This window comes from Oncorhynchus clarkii, chromosome 28, assembly GCF_045791955.1.
Source record: "Oncorhynchus clarkii lewisi isolate Uvic-CL-2024 chromosome 28, UVic_Ocla_1.0, whole genome shotgun sequence".
Lineage (NCBI taxonomy): Eukaryota > Metazoa > Chordata > Actinopteri > Salmoniformes > Salmonidae > Oncorhynchus > Oncorhynchus clarkii.
Genome location: NC_092174.1, coordinates 24,569,299 through 24,595,966, shown reverse-complemented (window position 1 = coordinate 24,595,966; position 26,668 = coordinate 24,569,299). Strand labels below are relative to the sequence as shown.

At 44.6% G+C, this 26,668-nt stretch overlaps 1 pseudogene; it reads right to left on the bottom strand.

Moving 5' to 3' along the window:
* Window positions 1–9,908: 9,908 nt before the first annotated feature.
* On the bottom strand, window positions 9,909–25,576 carry LOC139386736 (regulator of G-protein signaling protein-like; annotated as a pseudogene).
* Between the last annotated feature and the right edge of the window lie 1,092 nt (window positions 25,577–26,668).

Sequence of the window (26,668 nt, the reverse complement as noted above, 5' to 3'; positions counted from 1 at the left end):
CAGGTGATGATCAGACTGTAAACAGGCAGGACCACCGGCTGGCCTGGCACACCCGGTCCTGGGCAGCCCGCTCCATAAGGGGGCCCCGGAGGGCACTGGAGGGTAGCACCAGGTGATGATCAGACTGTAAACAGGCAGGACCACCGACTGGCCTGGCACACCCGGTCCTGGGCAGCCCGCTCCATAAGGGGGCCCCGGAGGGCACTGGAGGGTAGCACCAGGTGATGATCAGACTGTAAACAGGCAGGACCACCGGCTGGCCTGGCACACCCGGTCCTGGGCAGCCCGCTCCATAAGGGGGCCCCGGAGGGCACTGGAGGGTAGCACCAGGTGATGATCAGACTGTAAACAGGCAGGACCACCGGCTGGCCTGGCACACCCGGTCCTGGGCAGCCCGCTCCATAAGGGGGCCCCGGAGGGCACTGGAGGGTAGCACCAGGTGATGATCAGACTGTAAACAGGCAGGATATGAAGTATGAATCAATACTTCACAGACAGTAAAACCCATAACTGTCTGTTAATGTCAGAATGGGTTTGCCTGGCAATTGTTCAATGTACAAAGCTGAGGAGGGTTCCAGTAATCTACAGTCCTGATTGTACTAAGATGAGGCTGAAGGCTACTTGTATGGTTTAGTTTGAAGGTTAAAATAAGATACTTGAATGCACAATTATTGAGATGTGTTTCATGAATACAGCACAAAGACTCTCACCACAGTTCAACAACCTTCAGCTGAGAAGTAGTTGCCATCAAATCACAATTGTCTTTTTTTGTGTGTCAAAGAGGACAACAGCTGTGCCCCCAGCCAAAGTAACAGCCAAAACTCCAGCAGTCCCTTTCCAAAACTCTCCAATCACAGTAATGCTTAGGGGATATTAGTCTCATTATACACTGAGGCACTGGAAGATGCAGAATATGTTAGCATAATATTTGATTTTTGCCAGTGGCTGGGTTTTTACTGAAGGACAGACTAATATCAGACAACTCAAAAGGGAAAAGAACAGACTGAAGAGGATTAGATTAAAAAGCTGAATTTAAAATCTTCATTAAATAAATATTTGGTTAAAGGCCCAGTACAGTCATACCCATGATTCCCCTGTGTTTTATATATATTTCCACCTACTAGGTTGGAATAATACTGTGAAATTGTGAAAATTATGATAATACCCTTTTTGTGTAAGAGCTACTTCAAAAGACCACCCGAAAGTTCAGCCTGCTTTGGTGGGATGGAGTTTCGGGCCTGCCTGGTGACATCACCATGTGGTAAATTAGTTAATTGACCAATAAGAAAGAGAGTTTCAAACCTCTCTGTCAATAACAGCACATTTTCAGTTTTCCCCTTCCCACTCAGACCACTCCTAGACAGTACTCTTTGCTAAGAAGCTATATATTTTTGGTTGTTGACCATTTTAATTGAAAACAATCACAGTAAGGTACTTCCTTTTTACTCCAAAACGATTAGCTATTGAGATAAAAAAGAAAGCCTGCATTGGACCTTTAAAAGTGCATTTCTTCCTCTATTATACATAACAAAAAGGAATCCAATAGACAAAATTCACATCAGCCCTTCTGATTTAAACTTCATTGGTTAAACAATTATATTACAAAGAAATATTACAAGCTTGAGATTCAAAAAACAAACCTTTGTGTTGATTGTTTTCTACTGATTTGGAGATACATCACCAAAGTGTACAGTCTATGCTAAAATCCAACAATAATGACAGATAAAATGAATGGCAATGCCTTTTGAACAAGCAGAATTTTATCAAGTTATGAAAGAAAGCAAGGATATAAGAGACAAGAATAGTAAACAATAAAAAGTCATGGGGAGAAAAGGGACAAAAAAACATGTTATACAGTCTGCCATTTACAATATTCACTTATTTTTCACCGGAAAAGACCTTGTCTCTGTCACGATTCAATCTACAGCCCTCTCCCCAAATGCTGTATAATACCTAGTTAAAGCCAGCAGGGTGTGAAATGGTGTTTTGAAATAAATGAAACTGACTATGAAACAGTGGAATTGGAAGATATTGCTATGTCAAGCTGACAGACAAGGTCCAGAATGAAGCAAAAAAAGTTATTATCACAAAGAGAATAGCTGGATTAAATAAAACCCATGATGCCTAGCACTGAGCCTCTTTCTCCGCCAGCAGCTCTGATATTGACATAGAAGAGGCAGAATGCCTCATCCTTCCAGAAGGCATTATGGGAATTAAATATCATCGTCTCCATTCAAAAATCATATCTTGACCTCAGTTCCAAGTACACTACACGACCAAAAGTATCATGCTCGTTGAACATCTCATTCCAAAATCATGGTCATTAATATGTAGTTGGTCCCCCCTTTGCTGCTATAACAGCCTCCACTCTTCTGGGAAGGCGTTCCACTAGATGTTACAACATAGCTTCCATTCAGCCACAAGAGCATTAGTGAGGTTGGGCACTGATGTTGGGTGATTAGGCCTGGCTCACAGTCAGCCACATTTGCATTTGCAGTTTGTTTTCGTTGTGTTTCAGATTATTTTGTGCCCAACAGAAATTAATGGTAAATAACGTATTTGTTACGGTGAGTGAATGAGGACCCAAAAGCGAATTAACTTAAACAGAGCTTCTTTAATAACCAAACATAGGTAGGCTCAGATAGACCGGCAGATTCCGACAGGACAGGACAAGGTTACAGCAAACATGACGATAGTCTGGTTCAGGCATGAAACACAACAAACAAGAATCCGACAAGGACAGGAACAAAAACAGAGAGAGATATAGGGACCTAATCAGAGGGAAAAAGGGAACAGGTGGGAAACGGGGTGAATGGGTAGTTAGGAGGAGACAAGGCACAGCTGGGGGAAAGAGGGGGAGAAAAGGTAACCTAACAACGACCAGCAGAGGGAGACAGGGTGAAGGGAAAGGACAGAAACACACAACATGACAATACATGACAGTACCCCCCCACTCACCGAGCGCCTCCTGGCGCACTCGAGGAGGAAACCTGGCGGCAACGGAGGAAATCCTCGATCAGCGCACGGTCCAGCACGTCCCGAGAGGGAACCCAACTCCTCTCCTCAGGACCGTACCCCTCCCAATCAACGAGGTACTGGTGACCACGGCCCCGAGGACGCATGTCCAAAATCCTGCGGACCCTGTAGATGGGTGCGCCCTCGACAAGGATGGGGGGGGGGGGGGGGGGGGAGACGAGCGGGGGCGCGAAGAACGGGCTTAATACAGGAGACATGGAAGACCGGGTGGACGCGACGAAGGTATCGCGGAAGAAGAAGTCGAACTGCGACAGGATTAATGACCCGAGAAATACGGAACGGACCAATGAACCGCGGGGTCAACTTGCGAGAAGCCGTCTTAAGGGGAAGGTTCTGAGTGGAGAGCCAAACTCTCTGACCGCGACAATATCTAGGACTCTTAGTTCTACGCTTATTAGCAGCCCTCACAGTCTGCGTCCTATAACGGCAAAGTGCAGACCTGACCCTCTTCCAGGTGCGCTCGCAACGTTGGACAAAAGCCTGAGCGGAGGGGACGCTGGACTCGGCGAACTGAGATGAGAACAGCGGAGGCTGGTACCCGAGGCTACTCTGAAAAGGAGATAGCCCGGTCGCAGACGAAGGAAGCGAGTTGTGGGCGTATTCTGCCCAGGGGAGCTGTTCTGACCAAGACGCAGGGTTACGAAAAGAAAGACTGCGTAAGATGCGACCAATAGTCTGATTGGCCCGTTCTGCTTGACCGTTAGACTGGGGGTGAAAGCCGGAAGAGAGACTGACGGAAGCCCCAATCAAACGGCAAAACTCCCTCCAAAATTGAGACGTGAATTGCGGACCTCTGTCCGAAACGACGTCTGACGGAAGGCCATGAATTCTGAAAACATTCTCGATGATGATTTGTGCCGTCTCTTTAGCAGAAGGAAGCTTAGCAAGGGGAATGAAATGAGCCGCCTTAGAGAACCTATCGACAACCGTAAGAATAACAGTCTTCCCCGCTGACGAAGGCAGTCCGGTGACAAAATCTAAGGCGATGTGAGACCACGGTCGAGAGGGAATAGGAAGCGGCCTGAGACGGCCGGCAGGAGGAGAGTTACCGGACTTAGTCTGCGCGCAGACCGAACAAGCAGCCACGAAACGACGCGTGTCATGCTCCCGGGTGGGCCACCAAAAACGCTGGCGAATGGAAGCAAGCGTACCCCGAACGCCAGGGTGGCCGGCTAACTTGGCAGAGTGAGCCCACTGAAGAACGGCCAGACGAGTAGGAACGGGAACGAAAAGAAGGTTCCTAGGACAAGCGCGCGGCGACGGAGTCTGAGTGAGCGCTTGTTTTACCTGCCTCTCAATTCCCCAGACAGTCAACCCGACAACACGCCCCTCAGGGAGAATCCCCTCGGGGTCAGTGGAGGCTACTGAAGAACTGAAGAGACGAGACAAAGCATCAGGCTTGGTGTTCTTAGAGCCCGGACGATAAGAAATCACGAACTCGAAACGAGCGAAAAACAGCGCCCAACGCGCCTGACGCGCATTAAGTCGTTTGGCAGAACGGATGTACTCAAGGTTCCTATGGTCAGTCCAAACGACAAAAGGAACGGTCGCCCCCTCCAACCACTGTCGCCATTCGCCTAGGGCTAACCGGATGGCGAGCAGTTCGCGGTTACCCACATCATAGTTACGTTCCGACGGCGACAGGCGATGAGAAAAATACGCGCATGGGTGGACCTTGTCGTCAGAGAGGGAGCGCTGAGAAAGGATGGCTCCCACGCCCACCTCTGACGCGTCAACCTCGACAACGAACTGTCTAGAGACGTCAGGTGTAACAAGGATAGGAGCGGATGTAAAACGATTCTTGAGGAGATCAAAAGCTCCCTGGGCGGAAACGGACCACTTAAAGCACGTCTTGACAGAAGTAAGGGCTGTGAGAGGAGCTGCCACCTGACCGAAATTACGGATGAAACGACGATAGAAGTTCGCGAAGCCGAGAAAGCGCTGCAGCTCGACGCGTGACTTAGGGACGGGCCAATCAATGACAGCTTGGACCTTAGCGGGATCCATCTTAATGCCTTCAGCGGAAATAACAGAACCGAGAAATGTGACGGAGGAGGCATGAAAAGTGCACTTCTCAGCCTTCACAAAAAGACAATTCTCTAAAAGGCGCTGGAGGACACGTCGAACGTGCTGAACATGAATCTGGAGTGACGGTGAAAAAATCAGGATATCGTCAAGGTAAACGAAAACAAAGATGTTCAGCATGTCTCTCAGGACATCATTGACTAATGCCTGAAAGACAGCTGGAGCGTTAGCGAGGCCGAAAGGAAGAACCCGGTATTCAAAGTGCCCTAACGGCGTGTTAAACGCCGTCTTCCACTCGTCCCCCTCCCTGATGCGCACGAGATGGTAAGCGTTACGAAGGTCCAACTTAGTGAAAAACCTGGCTCCCTGCAGGATCTCGAAGGCTGAAGACATAAGAGGAAGCGGATAACGATTCTTCACTGTTATGTCATTCAGCCCTCGATAATCTATGCAGGGGCGCAGAGACCCGTCCTTCTTCTTGACAAAAAAAAACCCCGCTCCGGCGGGAGAGGAGGAGGGGACTATGGTACCGGCGTCAAGAGCTACAGACAAATAATCTTCGAGAGCCTTACGTTCGGGAGCCGACAGAGAGTATAGTCTACCCCGGGGGGGGGTGGTTCCCGGAAGGAGATCAATACTACAATCATACGACCGGTGTGGAGGAAGAGAGGTGGCCCTGGACCGACTGAACACCGTGCGCAGATCGTGATATTCCTCCGGCACCCCTGTCAAATCACCAGGCTCCTCCTGTGAAGAAGAGACAGAGGAAACAGGAGGGATAGCAGACATTAAACATTTCACATGACAAGAGACGTTCCAGGAGAGGATAGAATTACTAGACCAATTAATGGAAGGATTATGACAAACTAGCCAGGGATGGCCCAAAACAACAGGTGTAAAAGGTGAACGAAAAATTAAAAAAGAAATGGTTTCACTATGATTACCAGAAACAGTGAGGGTTAAAGGTAGCGTCTCACGCTGAATCCTGGGGAGAGGACTACCATCCAGGGCGAACAAGGCCGTGGGCTCCTTTAACTGTCTGAGAGGAATGTCATGTTCCCGAGCCCAGGTCTCGTCCATAAAACAGCCCTCCGCCCCAGAGTCTATTAAGGCACTGCAGGAAGCTGACGAACCGGTCCAGCGTAGATGGACCGACAAGGTAGTGCAGGATCTTGAAGGAGAGACAGGAGTAGTAGCGCTCACCAGTAGCCCTCCGCTTACTGACGAGCTCTGGCCTTTTACTGGACATGAAGTGACAAAATGACCAGCGGAACCGCAATAGAGACAGAGGCGGTTGGTGATTCTCCGTTCCCTCTCCTTAGTCGAGATGCGGATACCTCCCAGCTGCATGGGCTCAGCACCCGAGCCGGCAGAGGAAGATGGTAGTGATGCGGAGAGGGAGGCGACGGAGAGCGCGAGCTCCTTTCCACGAGCTCGGTGACGAAGATCAACCCGTCGCTCAATGCGAATAGCGAGTTCAATCAAGGAATCCACGCTGGAAGGAACCTCCCGGGAGAGAATCTCATCCTTTACCTCTGCGCGGAAACCCTCCAGAAGACGAGCGAGCAAGGCTGGCTCGTTCCAGCCACTGGAGACAGCAAGAGTGCGAAACTCAATAGAGTAGTCTGTTATGGATCGATTGCCTTGACATAGGGAAGACAGGGCCCTGGAAGCCTCCTCCCCAAAAACAGATCGATCAAAAACCCGTATCATCTCCTCCTTAAAGTCTTGATACTGGTTAGTACACTCAGCCCTTGCCTCCCAGATTGCCGTGCCCCACTCACGAGCCCGTCCAATAAGGAGAGATATGACGTAGGCGACACGAGCAGTGCTCCTGGAGTAAGTGTTGGGCTGGAGAGAAAACACAATATCACACTGGGTGAGGAACGAGCGGCATTCAGTGGGCTCCCCAGAGTAACACGGCGGGTTATTGATTCTGGGCTCCGGAGATTCGAAAGCCCTGGAAGTGGCCGGTGGATCGAGGCGGAGATGGTGAACCTGTTCTGTGAGGTTGGAGACTTGGGTGGCCAGGGTCTCAACGGCATGTCGAGCAGCAGACAATTCCTGCTCGTGTCTGCCTAGCATCGCTCCCTGGATCTCGACGGCTGAGTGGAGAGGATCCGAAGTCGCTGGGTCCATTCTTGGTCGGATTCTTCTGTTACGGTGAGTGAATGAGGACCCAAAAGCGAATTAACTTAAACAGAGCTTCTTTAATAACCAAACATAGGTAGGCTCAGATAGACCGGCAGATTCCGACAGGACAGGACAAGGTTACAGCAAACATGACGATAGTCTGGTTCAGGCATGAAACACAACAAACAAGAATCCGACAAGGACAGGAACAAAAACAGAGAGAGATATAGGGACCTAATCAGAGGGAAAAAGGGAACAGGTGGGAAACGGGGTGAATGGGTAGTTAGGAGGAGACAAGGCACAGCTGGGGGAAAGAGGGGGAGAAAAGGTAACCTAACAACGACCAGCAGAGGGAGACAGGGTGAAGGGAAAGGACAGAAACACACAACATGACAATACATGACAGTATTGTGTCATTTTGGAGTCAAAGTCAATTTTATAACAGTAGAGTATGTTTCTGAACACTTAATGTGGATGCTACATTAATGTGGATGCTACCATGACTGTGGATAATCCTGAATGAATCGTGAATGATGATGAGTAAGAAAGTTACAGAGGCACAAAGATCACACATGCTAACATCCACTACCAGTAAAAGGGGAGTTTGGCCTCCCGGGTGGCGCAGTGGTCTAAGGCGATGCAGTGCTAGCTGTGTACCAGAGATTCTGGGTTCGAGCCCAGGCTTTGCCGCGACCGGGAGGATCATTGGGTGACGGACAATTGGCCCAGTGTCGTCCAGAGTTAGGGAGGGTTTGGCCGGCAGGGATATCCTTGTCTCATCGCGCACTAGCGACTCCTGTGGCGGGCCAGGTGCAGTGCACACTGACCAGGTCGCTAGGTGTACGGTGTTTCCTCCGAAAACATTGGTGCAGCTGGCTTCTGGGTTGGATGTGTGTTGTGTCAAGAAGCAGTGCGGCTTGGTTGGGTTGTGTTTCGGAGGACGCATGGCTCCCGACCTTTGCCTCTCCCGTGTCCGTTCGGGAGTTGCAGCGATGAGACAAGACAGTAACTACTACTAATTGGATACCACGGAATTGGGGAGAAAAAAAAAGAAAGAAAAAAAGGGCAGGTTAGCATGATCTTTATGCCTCTGTAACTTTCTCATCTCACCCGATATGGATGAAATGCCCTCAAATTAAAGCTGACAGCCTGCACTTTAACCTCTATAATTATAATAATATAATTTCAAATCCAATGTGCTGGATTACAGAGCCAAAACAAAACAAAAAAGGTGTCACTGTCCCAATACTTTTGGACCTCACTGTAACCACAATGTAAAACAAATTCTAAATGAAAATTATGTACTTTGTGATCTGAGTCACGGCACTGAGTATTGAATCCAAGCAATATTGGTGCAAATGGCCTTTTCAAGCACAATTTACAGTATTTAATGATGCCATATGAATTAATGTATGCAGTCTTTGGTTATTGATGATCCAAATAAAGTGATAAGCGGATTAGGGAAGCAGCATCCTAAAAGACCCCTTTAGCTTTGATTTACAACTCCAGTGGTGACTAGTCACAGGGGAAGACTTTGGGTCATTGGCTTAGAGATATAATGCACGGGACATTTAAAGCTAGGAGACAGGGACATTGTTAGCCTCATTCATTTTTAAGGTGGACTCTTATCCTGAGTTTAGATGGGTCCTGAGTATCGCCAGACATACTGATATATGACAGACATGGGACAACAAGGGTTGAGGTTGTGGAGGGGGATGATGGGTGAGAGAAGAGAGGGGAGGGGAGGAGTGTTTTGAGAGGGGGAAAAGATTTAGTCTGTGCAGTTGGGAGGTTGGGGGGAAGGGAAGGGTCAGTGTCATGGATGAAAGACTTGTATGGAAAGTGAATCTCGCTTAATGCTTTGTCTCTACTGATCTTATCCTCAGACAAACCTCTATCCCTCCTGGGACAAAGAGTACAAAGCTCCATGGTGAGATTATTATACAGGATGAGACACTTCAACACACATCACTTCAACACACAGTCCGTACTAAACTTTTGACCACAGTAAATATATTTTCTTACTAATGGAATTAGAGAAATAACTACCAAAACAATATTGCATGCTAAAAGTCTATATGGCAAATAATCAATGCCATAATAGATCTGATAGCAGTGTTCTGTATTGGTCAGTGGTTCCCCCTGCTGGTGAATGAGCAGGCGTGTTTAAAAAGGCTTTCCCAATTCACATCTGTATTGTAGCTGTTGGTGCTGACTTATCCTAACCTAACTGTTATTGCAGTACTGTAATAGATATGTACCACTAAGCTCTATGAGGTGCATTTATATGCTTACCTGAGAATGGGACATGCAGACTTTCTGTGTTGGTTGGACACCTCCAGTGGTGGAAATCTAACATAAATGATAACAGATGAACAGTAAGTACAGGGAAGTACAGAAGTCAATAAAAACCCAGAGAAACAACTGAACTGGTCACTGCATGGGTCACCACTACTTCATGACAGTTGGTTGGGAACTTAGAACTTACTCTGAGGAGTGGATTTGAGCAAGGACCATATTGAGACCACAATGCACTGTAAACCTAAGGATGGTGTATTTATCTGTGAACAGAGATAGAAGACAATCTTAGTGTACTTAAATAAACAGACTTACCACACAAAACTCTACACACCACTAAATAATTAGCTTTCCATAAGCCTAACTATATAAGGGTTCATCATTTTATATGAAACACTGTGTTGAAATAACATCCCTCAGGACTCACTTGTCATGGTAGTTTGGACCTTTTGGTACCAGTCAGAGTTGAATCGATGGAGGTAGTCAGGAAGAGCTGTGGAGGCTTCTTTCTCAGCATTATCTCCAACTATACATTTCTTCTCCTTTTGGCTACAGAACCTGCAAGGCAAATACAGCCATCATCAGATAGTAAAAGGTCACATGGTTGGTAAAAAACATTTGGCCTTAGTCATAATTTATCATTCCTGTGGGCAAAAGGCGGGGAGCGTTTTAGAAGGTGCTGGGCACACTTGGGACAAGGTGTTGCCCTAACACTTACTTTTTCCAACACAAGATGTGGTTAGGGAAGATAGCCATAATGGCTTCATAGAAGAGTCCTCGGTCGACCTTGGCCATGGCAAAGGCCTGCTGGATGGACTCCCTGGCACTCTCTGCTATGTTGATCTATAGGAGACAATGAGGACACTATCAGATACCGGTAAATCAGAATCATGAGATAGATGAGATAGACATAGAGGATTTAAAATTCTGGAATTTTAACAATATCTGTGTTCTCAATAGTTTTTAATCTAATATCATCCTCCTTGAATTGCAATGTAAATAGCAAGGTAAGTACTTCACGTGTTATTGATCAGCTCTAATATGTTAAGAGCGTTCCAATGGGAGATCAGGGCGACTGAGAGTACAGATACAGTACAGAGTACAGATACGGATACAGTACAGTCAGAGTATGAGTTAGTAAGAAAACATACCCTGAGTTCGGGAGAGATCTCTGACTTGAGGAACAGTTTGCAGATCATTTCAGCTTTCTGGTGGAGGGCATCGTCATTCTCCACTTCATGCCCACTGATGCCATTATAGGGCCTGAGTCAGCCATGTTCCTGATACGAACACACCCTCACAGTAGTCACTTAACGATCCAATTATGGTAAGTAGGCAAAATATTCATAAAATATGAATATGTTTTCCATATTCAGTTGACTGAACAATTCAATTCAAGTTAGCAAACAATCCTTCTCCATAAAATCCTCTCCATATTCAATAGTTAACTCTCTCGCTCCAGGTAAAATGACAGATTGTTGACTTGGAATTCCACCGCTATCAGTTTGTGGTTGTCGACCCACCTTTTCATGTGGGAGAAGTCTCCATCCTCTGAACACAAGCTGACTGATTCAATCTGCTGGCTTTCCATTATTTTTAAACCTTTATTTTGACAGAGAAGTCCTACTGAGACTAGGGTCTCATTTTCATTAACGACATGCACTCTGAGAAACATGGGAAAAGACACCTTTGTTACTAGATGGGCGACAGAGGATAAACTGTCAACCCTAACTCTAAATCTATCCCTAATAGCATTAGCTACACCACAAGTCAAATACCGGAATGGTAAAGCTAAACAGGGGAACTTACTTAGAGAGATGTCAGTCCAGTTGTATCTGAGGTAGGCCTCAAACTGGCTCCTGGTCAAAATGTCCTTCATGGCATTCCGGAATTTACAGATGAACCAGGAGAAGATGATCAACACATGTTTCAAGAAGAAAAAGAGGAAATCTTTTTGTGATAAAAGAATAGTTAACATTTGAGAAATATAGACGTACCACAATAGGAATTGAGGGTTTAGCTGGAAAGATTGCTGTCAGAAGTATTACAATGTAAATGTACTTTTAATTTGTCTGTCTTCCTATTTCAAGACATGGCACATGAGGGTGCAGTGAGATACCTGATGGGTTGGACAGTACTTTTCTCAACAATCATCTTAAAAAACATATACTTTAAAAACTGGAAATCAACTTATCCTCTGATGTTCACGCAATGGAAAGGTAAAATGCTTTACTATCTAAAAATTGAAAGTGCGTGTGCAACGAAGAGACAGTTTTGCCATGTGGTGGAAAGTAATAAGGTGCTGGAGATGGGTGTGAGGGCTAGTGGGTCTGGCCAGGTGTGGTGAGGGCTAGTGGGTCTGGCCAGGTGTGGTGAGGGCTAGTGGGACTGGCCAGGTGTGGTGAGGGCTAGTGGGTCTGGCCAGGTGTGGTGAGGGCTAGTGGGTCTGGCCAGGTGTGGTGAGGGCTAGTGGGTCTGGCCAAGTGTGGTGAGGGCTAGTGGGTCTGGCCAGGTGTGGTGAGGGCTAGTGGGTCTGGCCAGGTATGGTGAGGGCTAGTGGGTCTGGCCAGGTGAGGTGAGGGCTAGTGGGTCTGGCCAGGTGTGGTGAGGGCTAGTGGGTCTGGCCAAGTGTGGTGAGGGCTAGTGGGTCTGGCCAGGTGAGGTGAGGGCTAGTGGGTCTGGCCAGGTGTGGTGAGGGCTAGTGGGTCTGGCCAGGTGAGGTGAGGGCTAGTGGGTCTGGCCAGGTGAGGTGAGGGCTAGTGGGTCTGGCCAGGTGGGGTGAGGGCTAGTGGGTCTGGCCAGGTGTGGTGAGGGCTAGTGGGTCTGGCCAGGTGAGGTGAGGGCTAGTGGGTCTGGCCAGGTGAGGTGAGGGCTAGTCTGTCTGGCCAGGTGTGGTGAGGGCTAGTGGGTCTGGCCAGGTGTGTTGAGGGCTAGTGGGTCTGGCCAGGTGTGGTGAGGGCTAGTGGGTCTGGCCAGGTGTGGTGAGGGCTAGTGGGTCTGGCCAGGTGTGGTGAGGGCTAGTGGGTCTGGCCAGGTGTGGTTATGGCTAGTGGGTCTGGCCAGGTGTGGTTAGGGCTAGTGGGTCTGGCCAGGTGTGGTTAGGGCTAGTGGGTCTGGCCAGGTGTGGTTAGGGCTAGTGGGTCTGGCCAGGTGTGGTTAGGGCTAGTGGGTCTGGCCAGGTGTGGTGAGGGCTAATGGGTCTGGCCAGGTGTGGTTAGGGCTAGTGGGTCTGGCCAGGTGTGGTGAGGGCTAGTGGGTCTGGCCAGGTGTGGTTAGGGCTAGTGGGTCTGGCCAGGTGTGGTGAGGGCTAGTGGGTCTGGCCAGGTGTGGTGAGGGCTAGTGGGTCTGGCCAGGTGTGGTGAGGGCTAGTGGGTCTGGCCAGGTGTGGTTAGGGCTAGTGGGTCTGGCCAGGTGTGGTTAGGGCTAGTAGGTCTGGCCAGGTGTGGTTAGGGCTAGTGGGTCTGGCCAGGTGTGGTTAGGGCTAGTGGGTCTGGCCAGGTGTGGTGAGGGCTAGTGGGTCTGGCCAGGTGTGGTTAGGGCTAGTGGGTCTGGCCAGGTGTGGTTAGGGCTAGTGGGTCTGGCCAGGTGTGGTTAGGGCTAGTGGGTCTGGCCAGGTGTGGTGAGGGCTAGTGTGTCTGGCCAGGTGTGGTGAGGGCTAGTAGGTCTGGCCAGGTGTGGTGAGGGCTAGTATGTCTGGCCAGGTGTGGTGAGGGCTAGTAGGTCTGGCCAGGTGTGGTTAGGGCTAGTGGGTCTGGCCAGGTGTGGTTAGGGCTAGTGGGTCTGGCCAGGTGTGGTTAGGGCTAGTGGGTCTGGCCAGGTGTGGTTAGGGCTAGTGGGTCTGGCCAGGTGTGGTGAGGGCTAGTGTGTCTGGCCAGGTGTGGTGAGGGCTAGTAGGTCTGGCCAGGTGAGGTGAGGGCTAGTGGGTCTGGCCAGGTGTGGTGAGGGCTAGTGGGTCTGGCCAGGTGTGGTGAGGGCTAGTGGGTCTGGCCAGGTGAGGTGAGGGCTAGTGGGTCTGGCCAGGTGAGGTGAGGGCTAGTGGGTCTGGCCAGGTGTGGTTAGGGCTAGTGGGTCTGGCCAGGTGAGGTGAGGGCTAGTGGGTCTGGCCAGGTGTGGTGAGGGCTAGTGGGTCTGGCCAGGTGTGGTGTAGTTGATGTTTGTATGATGTCGTCGTTTCTATGTGTGGGTCATTCCACCAGAACGGTACCATTTGGACTTTTACATTTTTCAACTTGTTTACCAAAATAAATCTTTTTTTTTTAACACCCCATGACATGAAGGACATACTTAAATATTTTCCCATCTCAGGCATCAAAGACTTATTATTATTCATTATCTTCTGATATGGACACCATTTGTCTTCAACCCAGTTATGGACAATATGGACGTTGTCTAAATGTTATTATAAAAGATACTTGTAATAAAATCAACATTTACCATATGTCCCTCAAACTAATTCAATAATTGTAAATATAAAATGTTTATAAAATCTCACACTTTTGCTGTATTAAAGCCTGAAATCGACACTTTGTGTGTCAGCAGCCTCATCATTAAAAAAAAATAAAAGTATGGTTTCACTTCAGAATTTTAACTCAAATCAATATTCTCATGATTACTCTAAATATTTCAGACTGAGCTCAACAAAGAAATTCATATTTCATAAACGTTCCAGTATTTTATCAGAAAAATGGTCATGTAACAGGGTTGAGAGTAGGGTAATGGTGTTGAAGATGATAACACGGTTGATGAGACAAATACAGCTTCTATATAAATTGGTTTTGTTTATTCTCAAAATCACTCCAAGATTTTATATAAATATTGTATTACATAGATATAACCATGTAATGAGGAGAATTTATATACATTTGAATTAAACTGTGTTGTATTAACCCAACTGCAGAAAAAAATAAACAACATTTCAAAACACACCTGGAGCGCAATAAGCAGGATTTCATAAGGTGGCTGTCCCTTCCCATTTCATTAGCAGGTCGCATTAACTCTGTCAAGATGACTGTCCTACCTAGGTTTTTGTACTTATTCCAAATCAAAAAAAAAATCTGGCCAAGTCAATGTACAAACAACTGAACAGCTGCATTTCCAACTTCATTTGGAAGTCAAATCCAAGAATGAGGAAGGTATATCAAGAGAGACCTAAAACGTATAAAACTACTACGGGTCAGAAAACATTTCTAAATGTGTTTATTTGGTTTCCACATTTCAAAACAAGGATGGTCCACCTTGGGCTATCATGGAGTTACAGTCAAGCCTTCTAAATGCTCCGGTCTCTCTCCTGTGCTCCCCACTGCCTATAAACCTCAGCACCCATGTTTTGAATCCCATTGTCAAGAACTCCCTTAAAATCTGGTCCCAGTTCCAAAATCACTTAACCAAGCAAGCTGCTTCTCCCCATTAACATCTAATCATATCTTCCCAGCCTCACAGACAGACACTGCATTCCAGTCCTGACATAGAAATGGCCTGGTGTTTTTTACTGACCTTGATAACACATTTGTCTCATTTGAAACTCTGAGCGTTGACCATAATATTCCCACTTTTTTTTAGGTATCTCCAAACTTGCAGCTTTTCAACTTGCAGCAACATTTTCATTCATTTCCGCTCCTGCCTGCAAATATTTAAGTTGAGAGGTGCTTAGACCTTAACCCCTATGATATGCAACATTATTGCGCCTTTCTGCGCAAATACCAAGTCTGCATGGGAACAAGACAGGGGTGGCGAGCTACCCGTTGAGATATGACAACGTAGTATAGAGCCTCATTTTGCATAAGGCATGGATGGACTCATTCAGTCTTACACAGTCTCCATTACTCAAATGACAGACTGGAAAAAATATATCCAAATGTGGACCCAAAGTGTTTGAGATGCCATCAGAGTCCAGCAACTGTGGGGCATATGTTTTGGCCAAGCCAATCTCTGAGGGGGTTTTGGGACCCAATATTTCAGGCATTTTCACATCTATGTAACAAAACTGTTGGCCCCAATCTGTTCACTGCTATCTTTGGCATACCACCTTTGGCTTCTACTGTTACCACCCACCAGACTAATGCAGCAGCAGTTCCTTCACTTCTAGCTCACTGTCTTATCCTCTTTAATTGGAAGTCGGCAGGACCTCCTTCTCTTACACAGTGGGTTAAGGAAATGATGTCTGCCACTAGAAATGGTTAGATACGCTGTGCGGGGCTTCTGAGAGAAGTTTGGCCTGACGCGGTCCCCTTTCTTGGAACATGTAGAGAGCCTATCTTTCACCTAGTTTAGCTCTCACATGCCAGTATAGTCATGTCCTGTGTAAGTGGCTATGATGTGTTAATAGGAATCCACTGGTACTGTCATACCTGTTTAATGATCTTTGTTCTTTTTAATATTCTGTCATCTAAGCAGTGTTGCCTTCTTTTTTTGTATGGACTAGATTCTCCTGGTCATGGGGGGTGTGCATCCTGGGGGGTGCATCCTGGGGGGTGCAAGTCTTTGTTCTTGCCTCAGCGTCGGCACACTTGGTTAAATTGACCAACTCATGACCAAACTTCTGACTGGAGTCGAGTGCGTTGGATGCGGGGGCATGGATGGGTGCCAGGACTGGGGGATGCTGTTATGGGACAGATGTTGTTTGTTCTGCTAATGGAGAATGGCTATAGTTTTTTTCAGTATAGGCAGATGCCATATGTCAGTGGCTACAGTGTGTATATAGGATTACATTATTATTGTGACACCTATTTTATTGTATTCATTGTATTTTATTTTCGTGTATCTTATTTATTTAATTAATTGCATATATATATATATTCTGTCATCTAAGCACTGTTGCCTTCTTTTTTCTGTATGGACTAGATTCTCCTGGTCCTGGGGGGTGTGCATCCTGGGGGGTGCATCCTGGGGGGTGCAAGTCTTTGTTCATGGGAGGGAGGAAGGGAGGGGTTGGCGGGAGCATGAGAGGGAGGAAGGGATGGGTGGGTGGGTGCATGAGAGGGAGGAAGGGATGGGTTGGCGGGTGCATGAGAGGGAGGAAGGGATGGGTGGGTGGGTGCATGAGAGGGAGGAAGGGATGGGTGGGTGGGTGGGTGCATGGGAGGGAGGAAGGGATGGGTGGGTGGGTGCATGAGAGGGAGGAAGGGATGGGTGGGTGGGTGCATGGGAGGGAGGAAGGGATGGGTTAGCGGATGCATGAGAGGGAGGAAGGGATGGGTTAGCGGATGCATGAGAGGGAGGAAGGGATGGGTTGGCGGGTGCATGGGAGGGAGGAAGGGATGGGTTGGCGGGTGCATGGGAGGGAGGAAGGGATGGGTGGGTGGGTGGAATAAAGGACTGGGGATGTTGTATTGATGTCAATGTCTCTATATTCTCAAAATGTTAAAACTTACAAATAAAGATTTTCAGGGGAATTTACTTTAGACCAGGTATTCCCAAACTGGGGTACTGGGGGTAATGCCGTTGGGGGACACGCCAAATATAAATGCAATTCACATTTTTATATTTTTATGACATTTATTTTTCTTCACATTTTCAAACAGTCCATTTATATTTTCCAATGGGGCTATACATTTGAGTTAGTTTTTTTTTCTCGCCTGAGTTTCACTCGTTTCACTGCCCAAAATAAAATTTAACCGTTTAGTGTTCAGCAAAATAACAATACAATGTCAAATACAGGTAGACTATTCAAATGATTAAAATCCAATCACATTAACAGTTACCCTCTTGCGGGAATTCCACTGACAGAGACATGGTGGAGTGGTAACGTGTACACTGCAGCGTCCACCGAGAAGCTCTTGTTGCCAAGGGAATGCCTGACAGCTTGAAAGACATTTTGGGCACTACAGTGAAAATGGTTAACTTTGTTAAAGCAAGGCCCCTGAACTCTCGTGTATTTTCTGCACTATGCAATTATATGGGCAGCGACCATGTAAGGCTTTTACAACATACAGAAGTGCACTGGTTATCAAGGTGCAAAGTCTTGACTCGTTTTTTTATTATTGAGAGACGAGCTTAAAGCTTTCTTTACTGACCATAATTATCGCTTGTCTGACCGTTTGCATGATGACGAGTTTCTCATACGACTGGCCTATCTGGGTGATGTTTTTTCTCGCCTGAATGATCTGAATCTAGGATTACAGGGACTCTCCAGAACTATTTTCAATGTGCGGGACAAAATTGAGGCTATGATTAAGAAGTTGGAGCTCTTCTCTGTCTGCATTAACAAGAACCACATACAGATCTTTCCATTGTATGATTTTTTTGTGTGCAAATGGACGCAAGCTTACAGACAATGTCAAATGTGATATAGCGAAGCACCTGCGTGAGTTGGGTGCGCAATTACGCAGGTACTTTCTTGAAATGGATGACACAAACAACTGGATTCGTTATCCCTTTCATGCCCTGTCTCCAGTCCACTTACCAATATCTGAACAAGAGAGCCTCATCGAAATTGCAACAAGCGTTGCCAGATTTCCAGATTTCTGGATTGGGCTGCGCTCAGAGTATCCTACCCTGGCAAATCACACTGTTAAGACACTGATGCCCTTTGCAACCACATACCTATGTGAGAGTGGATTCTTGGCCCTCACAAGCATGAAAACTAAATACAGGCACAGACTGTGTGTGGAACATGATTTAAGACTTGAGACTCTCTCCAATACAACATTGCAGAGTTATGTGCATCCTTTCAAGTTATTCACAATTTTCCATGAACAAATAAGGTTTAATATGTAAAATGGTTAAATAAAGAGCAAAATTATTGATTATTATTATATTCTTATTTGTACCCTGGTCCTATAAGAGCACTTTGTCACTTCCCATGAGCCGGGTTGTGACAAAAACTCACACTCATTCTTATGTTTTATAAATGTATCGTATAGTGTGTGTGTGTGTGACAGGCTTACAAAGAAAACAACAGGCTTACAAAAAACAACATTTGAGAGTACCCTGACCCTGGTGGTAGAGGGGGTACGCAGCTGGAGGTTGAATGTTTGAAGGGACTATAAACAGTTTGGGAACCACTGCTTTAGACTGTGAAGATCTAAGCAGAAATGTTGATTGACAAGAATAGAACGCTTTCTTCAGTGATGTCACATTAATAGGCGTATACGCGTGGCCTATGGACTACTGTATATTCTTACAAGTCGACTCTGGTCAGTTGAACATGTGCTCTTTATGACAGAATGTTAAATCAAAAGTTTGGTGGAAAAACTCATCTGTATGTCCCGAACTTAAAAAAAGATTCAAAAAAATGTATGTCTGATGTTTGTACTGATGTTGTCTGTTCGTAAATAATGTTTTTATGGTTTATATGTTCACCCGCCCGGGGACTGCAGACGGAAATGATCTGTTGGCTGAATCTGGTATTACGCATATTTTCTCAAGTGTACTGAGACTTCTGTTTTGTTGAACATTGTCCCTGCTCAAATAGACTTAATAATAATAGTACAACATCATAATGTTTTGTTACTTTGCTGTGCCACGTCTAATAAATTATAAAGAACAAAATTATAAAGAACAAGTGTTTACTTTGTACAAAAGAGGACAGCACAATTTTGCCTTACAAAATAACATCTGTGTCCATTAAACTTTAATGATTTGAAGTCAACCAGTCAAACGTCTGTTGGAAAATATGCATGTTTTATTGCCGGGATTGGTAACTTGCCCGTGAGCCAAAACCGTCCCTTTAGTGATTAGTTTTGGGCCTCCCAAAGAAAGGATTTTAGTTTTGGGTCAGAAAAGACTGTAAAATCACCAGGAATTCATAAAAGAATAGTGTAATTCAGGAAAACCTGTTAATTTAGGAAATCTGTTCCCAAGTATTCCCACAAATTTTTAAAAAAGAGACAAATGTGATCATTAAATTATGATTATTTTAAAATCTTTTTGGGGCTTAGTTGTGGTCAATTTGCAGTGTACAAATGATTCGAATTATGTTCTGGCCCCCCAACCATCTGCTCCAATGAAAATCGGCCTGCGGCTGAATCTAGTTGCCTATCTCTGTTTTATGTGCATGTTATAATCCAACTTCACTCTGTAAAAGGCAGGTGTCGTGCATACTGCAGATAGTGTCTAAAGATAGCTCAAATTCACATTGGCCTACATGTGGAGAACAGCAAGGGAAAAAGGGCATTAAAAATGAACTAATATAATATAAACTGCTGTAATAAATAAGGAAAATTGGTACCACTTATCATCTTTCAGTTGCCTACCAGTCTGCCTCCAGAGATTTGATAACCAGATCCTGAGCAACAAAGAGGGAGTCGGGAGAAACCTATCTCATCTTCGGGATCTGTGAGATGAGGTTGGCACTGCACTGAAAATAATCCTCTACAATGACAGGCACACAGACAGGGGAGCAAAATAATACTGGTTATTAATAATAAGCTTGGCTCAGTGTGTGAAAAGGTTTTACGGTCTCAAGGGAAGGCAGGCAGGCAGCAGGAGGCAAAAGATAAGGTGACAAAATGTTGGTTTTATTAAAGGCACAGTGCAGTCAAAATACATTTTTTTTATATCATATTGTACAAAAGCTGATGAATCTAACACTGTAAAAGAGTGGAATTTGTTTTATCATTGTTATTTCCTGATAGTTGCTGGTTGAAAATACAATCTACACAGGACCTTATAATCAGCAGGTTTTACATGGGTGGAGTTTTGCTTTAGTTAATATAGACTAATAATGAAGAGGGTTCCAAACCTCTGTCAATAACAGCAAGTTTCAGTTTTCCCCTCCCCACTCAGGCCACTCTCCGACATTCCAAACATAATTATTGCGTGAGAAATAATTTAATGGAAAACTATTACAGTGTAATGGTCCTATGTGTCGCTGGTGTAGGGAGTCAGGCACAGGACAGCAGATCTGAGTAATCAAAGTACTTTACTCAAGAAAATACAAATATACAAGGCAACAATGATAGCCCACAAACACAGACCGAATTACAATAAACAATCACTCACCAACACAACATGGGGAACAGAGGGTTCAATTATAAACAAGTAATTGATTAAGTAAAGACAGGTGTGATAAGACAAAGACAGAACAAAGGAAAAGTAGATTGGCAGTGGCTAGAAAGCCGGTGACACCGACCGCCGAACGCCGCCCGAACAAGGAGAGGGACCGACTTCGGAGGAAGTTGTGACATACAGCATCCCACTGGGCACAGTCTGGTTGAATCAATGTTGTTTCAAAGTAATTTATCAATGTATTATCACGTTCAATCTGGATTTGCAAATAGTCATCAACCAGTACTGTTTTCATATCATTTCAACCAGCATTGCAAACATTAACATTAGAGTAAAACTTCAACTTAAATACAATGATTTAACCTGAATAACAGGTTGTTACATCAATTTCATTTACACATAATCATCAAAACTATATATACGTTGAAATTGCATTGAAAATTACACGTAGAATGGTAAAAAATCTAATGTAGAATCTAAGTGGAAATTACAACACAATTCAAGTCATGTGGATATGTAAATATATTGAACATGCAACATCCAATCCACGTCCCATTTTCAAAATATTTTAGATGTTGACATTTTTGTATATTGTCATTGTTTCATCAACATCTGTTTTTCATCCAATATTAAATAGGTGGGTGGTTGAAATAATGTTGAATTTCATATTTGATTAGACATATTTTATTTGACCTTGTTTCAATGTTGATACTGAAATGGTATATTTGAATCAATGTCCTTATTTCAATGGCATGCCATCAACCAAAATAAAGCGATACCTAGAGGTATATTTAAATCAAATCTGAAGCCACAGTCAACGATTCCTGCCTAAAAAGTGACTCCTATTGGTATATGAGGAGAACATGTCTACCATTCAGATGCTTACCTCTATGTACCCTGTGTTCATTTCTACTGAGCTTTCATGTCAACACACAAAAAAAGTGATCAGCTTTTATACTCATTTGCATACCTATGCTCTACCTTAACATTGAATAGTTAAAAGTTAACTCATTTTCCACAATCTATGTGAAAGTACATTCATAGTGAGGTTGGGTTTATGTAGGCTACACTCAATATAGTACATTGACATCTGATTTGCCCAAAGTACACCATCATTTCAATGTGTAGATAAGTATATAATCATTCATTCATGATTGATCTTTAGAAGTTCAAAAGTAGCCCTATAAATAGGATGCCAAATTCATTATATTAATAATAAACTTTTGCCATTAGATATTGTCTTTATAAATATGTTATTCATAATATATATGGATAAGACAAAGACAAATGTATTGTCATGAATTTGGCATTCTATTTATAGGGCTAAGTAGCCGTATGATGTTTTGTGATTTACATTGCATGAAGTGTTGCCACACTAGTGAAAAACAGGCCTTGTTTTTATTTTACCAGGTAAGTTGACTGAAAACACATTCTCATTTCCAGAAACAACCTGGGGAATAGTTACAGGGGAGAGAATAAGGTGACAGCCAGATTGGGAATTTAGCCAGGACACCAGGGTTAACACCACTACTCTTACACAAAGTGCCATGGGATCTTTAGTGACCACAGAGAGTCAGGACACCCATTCAATGTCCCATCTGAAAGACAGCACCCTACACAGGGCAATGTCCCCAATCACTGCCATGGGATTGGGATGTTGTTCTGACCAGAGGAAAGGGTGCCTCCTCCAACACCACTTCCAGCAGCATCTTATCTCCCATCCAGGGACTGACCAGGACCAACACCGCTTAGCATCAGAAGCAAGCCAGCAGTGAGATGCAGGGTGGTATGCTGCTTGTCAACCTGTTTGTGCCGTCGTCTGAGAGATGCAGCCAATTGACATGATTGCCTTTTTAGTATGGGTATCGTGTGATCATTAACACAGAGCACAACCAATTTCAAGCTAATCAAGCCATGTGGAGAAGATGACAATGGCTGAAGAGGTAAGACACAATCATTTAGTCAACTATGAATGCAAATGGTACTTAGTTTGATTGTTTGTTGGATTACTGCAATTTAGCTCTGGCTTATCATAAACGGTGACTTAAATTCCATGCAGATGTTTTACTGTAGCTCTGGCAGAGTCTAGCAATAACGGACATCTGACATTTCTAGTGAAACTAGTGTAGATGGTAACTTGAGTGACACCTCCTCCGGTGTTACAAGTGATCAAACTAAAAGGTTGTTTGATAGTGATGCGATTGAGTGGTCTTCTGATAGTGTATGAAGCAGTATCTTCTCAAACTGCAACAAAGAGTGGTATATGTGTGAAGCTGGCATCTTGGGTAAGTTTTTTTTATTGGTAATTCTCAGAGAGGGGCTTAATGTTCTAAAAGATGCATACACCTAGCCAGCAGATCCGATCCGCTTGTGTACAACTACAAGGTTTGAACAGACTTCCTGTGTAGATTAAGACACTGCGGAGCTGGAGCAAGATATGTCAAGGGAAACCGTATCTCAATTTAAAAAAGTGTTGTACTCTGAATTGTCCCACTATTCCAATTTTTACACAAGAAGATTGAACAACTGCTAGTTAAGTAGCAGTCGTTCAATCACCTCCGGGTAACAGTTGGGACAATTCCGAGTACAACGCATTTCTTATTGAGGTATATTTTCAGAGACATCTCACTCGGACTCTGCGATGTCTTAATCTACACAGGAAGTCTATCCGACCCTAGTGCAGCTGTAAGCAAGTGGGTTGGATCTGCTGGCTAGCATGCACCCAGAGAGTACAACCCTATTGAGAAATGTGGGGGTAACTATCAGAGGAGGGACCAAGTCATTGTTTTACAAGTCACAAGTAAGTCTCAAGTCTTAGCACTTAAGTCCCAAGTCAAGTCCCAAGTCAAGACAGGCAAGTCCGAGTCAAGTCTCAAGTCAAGACCGACAAGTATCAAGTCAAGTCTCAAGTCCTAAACTTTGAGTTTCGAGTCCTAAACAAGTCATAATGTGCTCTTCACCAAATGTAATAGCATTTCAAACTTTTAACAAGAGTAATAGTTAGTATATTACATTGACGCAAATAACGAATGCTTTAAAAAATATATTTATTACTTTCCAAATAAACTTTATATTTCCATGGAAATACATGAAAGACAGACAATTTTTTATATTTGGGCTTGGGGAGGGTATCAAGTCAGTTCAAGTCAAAAGGCTCAAATCCAAGTTAAGTCACAAGTCATTGGTGTTAAAGTCAAAGTCGAGTTGCAAGTCATCATATTTGTGACTCGAGTCTGACTCGAGTCCAAGTCATGTGACTCGAGTCCACACCTCTGGTAACTATCCATATTATGGTGTTGAGCAGAGTATAGTGAAGACGCTGAGCATTCAGATTTCATTGAGGATTTGAACAGGTGCTTCTACACCTGCATTGCTTGCTGTTTGGGGTTTTAGGCTGGGTTTCTGTACAGCACTTTCAGATATCAGCTGATGTACGAAGGGCTATATAAATACATTTGATTTCAATTTGATTTGAATGTTGGTGTGCCTCTCCGAATCATCTAGCTGCCAACTTTGGCCTATTGTACGCAGCTTTAATAATTTACATTATTTTGTTGTTGCCTTATTCACTGGAGAGGATAAGCCAGTCCCTATGGATGATTACCTGACTGGTGACCTGAGTTGAATGTACTCATAGTTTCAGGTATCAATCTAACAAATGGTCATCACCATATCACAATCAAAGCTTTTCTTTGATGCACCAGTGCGAGCCATGCTAAAATGTAGCAAATTCTATACTGGATATTTTGCATGTGAAAGATATCAGAGTAAAGGTTCTTGGAACTGAAGGATAGTGTTGCACTCTGAGAGGAGATAAATGATGGCTGGCCTATATGGCTAGCCATCAAAGACTGTGGCTGCATTTCCATTGATAGACACCAGCGTTTCTTGTATTTCAGGGTTTCGATTAGATTGTACTCATATGGTGGGCTTTAGGTGTCATGAGGATGTTGATTTTCCTTAAACGAGGTCCAAAAACATGCAGACCATCTTCCTATCAGAAAACCAAACTATCAGAGGCTCTGATCTCCTTTTGAGGCTTATTGCCAAAATAATTTGCCTGACAACCTCCGTCACTGGCAGAACTTGACCGATGGAAGGCCACTGAGTACAGGCAGTTTTTGCTCAACACGTGTCCAATAGTATTGAAGGATGTTGTTTTCAAAGAGGTCTATCACCATTATGTCCTGCAGTGTAGGCATGTCAATTTTGCTAGATTCAGATGACAGGAGGAGACATGACCTTGATTATGCCAAACATTTGCTGATGCACTTTGTTGAGATGAGCAAGAGTGTCTATGGTGATACATTTACAATGTACGGTGCATTTGGAAAGTTTTCAGACCCCTTGACATTCCACATTTTGTTACATTACAGCCTTATTCTAAAATGTATTAAATAGTTTCCCCCCCCAATCTACACACAGTACCCCATAATGACAAAGCAAAAACAGGCTTTTAGAATTTTTTTGTAAATGTATTATAAATAAAAAACTGAAATCACATTTACATAAGTATTCAGACCCTTTACTCAGTACTTTGTTGAAGCACATTTGGCAGTGATTACAGCCTCGAGTCTTCTTGGGTATGATGTCACAAGATTGGCAAACCTGTATTTGGGGAGTTTCTTCCATTCTTCTCTGCTGATCCCCTCAAGCTCTGTCAGGTTGGACGGGGAGCGTCACTAAACTATTTTCAGGTCTCTCCAGAGATGTTCGATCGGGTTTAAGTCCGGGCTCTGGCTGGGCCAGTCAAGGACATTCAGAGACTTGTCCCGAAGACACTCCCGCGTTGTCTTGGCTGTGTGCTTAGGGTCGTTGTCCTGTTGGAAGGTGAACCTTGGCCCCAGTCTGAGAACCTGAGTGCTCTGGAGCAGGTTTATCAAGGATCTCTCTGTACTTTTCTCCGTTCATCTATCCCTCGATCCTGACTCATCTTCCAGTCCCTGCCACTGAAAAACATTCCCACAGCATGATGCTGCCACCACGCATCACCGTAGGTACCATGTTTCCTCCAGACGTGGCACTCGGCAGTCAGGCCAAAGAGTTCAATCATGGTTTCCTCGGACCAGAGAAACTTGTTTCTCATAGTCTGAGAGTCATTTAGGTGACTTTTGGCAAACTCCAAGCAGGCTGTCATGTGCCTTTTACTGATTAGTGGCTTCCGTCTGGCCACTCTACCATAAAGGCCTCATTGGTGGAGTGCTGCAGAGATGGTTGTCCTTCTGGAAGGTTCTCGCGGAACTCTGGAGCTCTATAAGAGTGACCATCGGGTTTTTGGTCACCTCCCTGACCAAGGCCCTTCTCCACGATTGCTCAGTTTTGGCCGGGCGGCCAGCTCTATGAAGAGTCTTGGAGGTTCCAAACTTCTTCCATTTCAGAATGATGGAGGTCACTGTGTTCTTGGGGACCTTCAATGCTGCAAAAAATGTTGATACCCTTCCCCAGATCTATGCTTCGTCACAATTCTGTCTCTGAGCTCTACTGACAATTCCTTTGACCTCATGGCTTGGTTTTTGCTCTGACATGCACTGTAAACTGTGGGACCTTTATATAGACAGGTGTGTGCCTTTCCAAATCATGTCTAATCAATGGAATTTACCACAGGTGGACTCCAATCAAGTTGTAGATACATCTCAAGGATGATCAATGGAAACAGGATTTCACCCAAGCTATATTTCTAGTTATATAGCAACGGGTATGAATAGTTATGCAAATATTTTTTTACTACATTCCAAACTTTTTGCTTTGTCATTATGGAGTATTGTGTGTAGATTGAGGAAAAAAAGTATATTTAATACATTTTAGAATAAGGATGTAACTTAACAAAATGTGTAAAAAGTCAAGGGGTCTGAATACTTTCCGAATGCACTGTACATGGTCTCACTCACTTGGCAGATAGTGCTTCACAAATGCTCACTCAATGATCTTAATTGCTTTGAGATTGAGAACCATTTGCAGTGGCTTAAACATGTCATCTTCATGCTTTATACCCTGAACAAAAATACACTTCCGTTCAAAAGTTTGTGGTCACTTAGAAGTTTCCTTGTTTTTGAAAGAAAAACACATTTTTCTGTCCATTAAAATGACATCAAATTTATCCGAAATACAGTGTAGACATTGTTAATGTTGTAAATGACAATTGTACCTGGAAACAGCTGATTTTTAATGAAATATCTACATAGGCGTACAGAGTCCGATTATCAGCAACCATCACTCCTGTGTTCCAATG